Raw genomic sequence first — 4,591 nt, forward strand, 5'->3', positions numbered from 1 at the left:
TTGAAAGAGAGCAGTACATGGAGCTTAGAGGGTGGCCATTATGACTAGAGTAACTTATCTCCATTCATCTGTGACTTGTCAAAATAAATTTGGAGGGGATGTTTTTATTGTTTGGTACTTTAAGACTACCCACTCTGTCTCATTGCTGCTTCTTTACAAACCCTAAATATCTAAGGTAATGGTTTCTGTGTTACTGTGACGATGATACAAGACAGTAGCAAAGAGGGGAGGTTTGAGGGGTATTTTCCCTTTAGACATTGGAGTTTCCCTAAAAACATTTGGCAGGGACTCAAAGTCATGATGGACCAGGGAACTGAAAAGGAGCCAGCCACAAGGTACAGTACAGGCCAACCTCTTAAATTTGAAAGGCCCTCCCCTAGAGACCTACTTCTGAGAAGGTCCCACCTTTAAAATCTCTTCCCCACCAGTAGGAAATAAGTATCCCAAAAGCCAAAATAATGACTTGGCTGGTCTGCTTTGGATCTGATCTTGAATTGTCCCGGAGGTAGTTGAATTCTGATTCTCCATTTAAATAGCAGTTATTGATTACTAAAAATTTCAAATCTCTCATTGTAGATATCAATTCCTATCAAACAAACCTAGAAATACAACTCATCTAATTAACACTACTTAAGGAATAATTATAATAGAGGAATGCTTGGGTTTTTGCTTTAGAAAGCATGCTCTTTTTCCTATAGTCTACTTGCAAACCTTTTTACACCTGTTTTTAATAGATGTCTCACCTAAGCAGTGAGAAGCATGATTTTGGCTTCATCTAGGCTTTACATTCAGAGTATAAGGAGAGTAGGATAACAGAATTGTGGTCACTGAGTATGTTGTGTACCTCCCATACTTCGCTGTAGTAGCTTCAAGTTGATTTTAAAATGATTGCTATATTTCTTTCAAAAGAATTCAAAATTGCATTGGAATAGACCATTAAGCTTAACATATGCAGGAAAGGAAAACAGTTCAGAGGGTGTTTGTACATGGCACACCACAATATTGCCGGTAGGGATAAGAAAAAATAGAGATGTAAGTATTGGAAGGTAGAGTGAGGTCTACTATGGCGCATGAGAAAACACAAGGACAGGATAATAGCCAGATACTACTGTTACAGTTTTATTTGACAAGGAAAGTGGCCTGAAGCAAATGTGTAGAGATTGAGCGTTTACTGCTAAGTGCTCAAACCTGGACTTTGTCAGTCACTTCCAACATACTGAATTACTCACCGTAGGCTAAATACTGGGAAAGTGGTGTGCAGAGATTAGACTGTTTAAAAGAAATAATATTTAAAGCATGAAAGGGTTGGGGAAGGCTGGCACTGTAGGAACATTTCTGTGTATTATCCAAACGTTGAAACTGATCTGCAGGCCCGCGGTGATAGGGAAAGATTGGAACTTGGAAATTTTAAAGTTAAGGAAATACTGAGAATCCATCAGTTAACACTCGGAAAAGATAGTCAAAGCATAGTTTATGATTACTTGATAGAACGCGTGTATTCGTTTTTAACTAAATGTTACAAGGAAGGCCTATACTAAGGAAGATAATAACGATAACCTATAAAGCAAGTTAAGTTTACAGTATGAAATTAAAGTTGCACATCACAGCATAACAAAGCTAGGTAGGTTTTATGAATACTTGGATTTATGAGGAAACATTCAGGTCTTTTAGTGGGCCATTGTTCTTGCCTTTTCATAAATCCACACACAAAATCTGGTCATGGTTCTGAATAAATGTAGAGTAATTCTTCAGTATTTCAATCACAGGTTATCTTTTTCAGAAATCCACTTTAATATTTAGTTTCATCACGTAATAGGGAAAAAAATGACAATACTGTGATAATCCTTCAGTCCCTAAGTGATTACTATGACCTGTCACAAAGACCAGAGATAACTACAGAGTACAGGATAATATTCAGGACCATCAAAGAATGGAAATTTATATCTCATTAACAACTCAGGAGCTAGGGTCCTCTCTTATTTCCTTTTCCATTCATTGGTAAACTACATTTGATAACTTGCATACAACAGATATGCCAGGCACTACTAAGGTCAAAATAGTCAATGTAGAATAAAACAAACACTGCTCAAGGAACCTAGATTTTAGTTGATAACAAGACCCAGAGAGTGGGAAAACAAGAAAAATACAAAACCCCTAATGAAGACCAAAGAGAACCTGAATGAATTCACATGGGGTATTCACATAAGTCTAGTTGAAGCATTTAATGGATAGGCTAAGACCTCCTGCAGATAAAGATTGTAACCAAAGAAATGATATAGCCAAAAGACCTTAAAAATTGAGGTAATAGAAAAATAGAAAACTAGTAAAGGGAATCAAACATAAAGAGTTATACAAAGAATGGTGTAAATTGGAGATTTAAATAAAGAAAAAAAAGGGGGGGCTTTGAGCCGTAAAAAATGCTGGCTTGTTCATGTGAAAGATTTAATTGTAAGGGCTCGTATGGTATAACCACTGTCTAATGTTGGAGCTATAAATACTTAAAGATGAACTGAAACCAGTTTTTGTTCTTATTCTGGCCTTCATACAAGAGATATTCTTAGAAAAGAAGCCAGCACCCTTTATATTAGGGTTGACCAGATCTGGCCCATCAGTCAGCTAAAAAGACCAAAGGGAAGATAGAATTATTGCAGGCTCAAGTGTTTTCCTCTCGCAAATTACAGTAACTGCAGGTCTCTGGTATTGTGTATGAGCTGCTTCATCTTGCTGAACACATTTCATATTCTGCTGTGGCCCATGCTTGCCAGAGCTGTAGAAGGAAGGCAATTGTACAAACATACTTCGTAACCAAGTTGACGGGGTCCTGAGAGCGCAACTTTTATCTCATCTTTTACTACTAAACTCTTGCCTCCCTTCTGGTATCACTAATCTGAAACTCTGTTGTGGTACCTCTACGTATCCCATGCTGAATTCATATCTATTGTGATACAAGCCTCCTTCTGGAACTCCAGAACGAAGAAATGAACATTCTGCCCTCCAAAATTACACAGAGTTACAGCGGAGGAGCTAGCATGCTGCTATCATTATTTAAACGAAGAAAAACACTGTAGACAAGATGAAAGAGCTAATAAAAATGTGTTCTTATTCCTGATTCTAAAACTTTAGCAGCTGGGCTTTCCCATGTGGAGAAATGTTGCATAAATAACCCAGCCAGGAAACAGGGGCTATGAAAAAGTCTAACAGAGTGATAAATGGTCTTGGATATGCTGCTTATCACACCTGGTGGAGTTGCAAGGGACTAAATGGTCACTGGAAGATCCTGGTGCTGGCATGTGCCATCAGCAGCTGCAGAATCTGTTACCTGGGTCATGTGTCACCCATTCCTCAGTCACTTTCAAAATGTTCTTCTGAAACACTCCATCTATCCCATGGGGACCTTTTCTGCTTCATCCAGATTTGTCATCCTTTCATCATGTAATCAGAGAAAAAGTTGGCTCTCAGAAAACAAATGTTACCCTTAAAATCAAGCTTAATTTGTATATAACTTTAAGAGAGCAAGTACTCTGGGTGTCTTCTACTCTTATCCACATAGCCTAGCCAACACATTCTCCTTTCAATAAAGCACATGCAGTCACAGACACAAAGGCCGGAAAGTGTCATGAGAGTGAGGTATAGGCATTCAGCCTGAAAGATATGTGCAGCTCCTATCCATGTGCATGAGGCAACACGGCAGCAGGGAACCACAGTTCAAGTGGTAGGTCAAGTTTAGAAAAAAGTCTCATCACTGGTTTGGAGAAGATGACAAAATCATTCCCAGCCTTGAGAGCCCTGGATTTATAGAAAGTGTTGCTATGTACTAGTCTCTACTATTTCCCAGCAGTTTCCAAATTATGGACAAAGAGCTCTTGGAGGAAGAACAGGGTGTGGGTAGGTGTGGGTGTGGGTATTTACATTTCAAATGTTATCCTCCCTTCGTGTTTTCCCCATCCACAAACTCCCTATCCAATCTCCCCTCCCACCAGCTTATATGAGGGAGCTCACCCACCCACTCCCAACTCACCTTCCTAGCATTTCCCTATGCAGGGGCATCAAACCTCCACAAGACCAAGGGTCTCCCATCCCATTGATGCCAGATAAGGCAATCCTCTGGTACATATGCAGCTGGAACCATGGGTCCCTCCATGTGTACTCTTTGGTTGGTGGTTTAATCCCTGGGAGCTCTGGGCAGGAGGGAGGGGGATCTAGTTAGTTGGTTTTGTTCTTCCTATAGGTTGCAAAGCCCTTCAGTCTTTCCCTAATTCCTCCATTGTGGTCCTCATACTCTGTTCAAAGGCTGACTACAAGCATCCCATCTGCATCTGTATTGGTCAGGCTCTGACAGCCTCTCAGGAGACAGCCATACCAGGCTCCTGTCAACAAGCACTTCTTGGCATCAGCAATAGTGTCTGGGTTTGGTCTCTGTAGATGGAATGGATCCCTAGGTGGGACAGTCTCTGGATGGCCTTCTCTTCAGTCTCTGCTTCAGGTTTTGGTTTTCTTTGTCCAAGATAAATTCTGGGAAAATCTCATTGTAGCTGAATTTCTACATTTGTAAAATGTACCCAGTGATTTATCTCCCTAACATTTCGTGAGG

The sequence above is a fragment of the Mus caroli genome, chromosome 13 (assembly GCF_900094665.2).
Source record: "Mus caroli chromosome 13, CAROLI_EIJ_v1.1, whole genome shotgun sequence".
Classification (NCBI taxonomy): domain Eukaryota; kingdom Metazoa; phylum Chordata; class Mammalia; order Rodentia; family Muridae; genus Mus; species Mus caroli.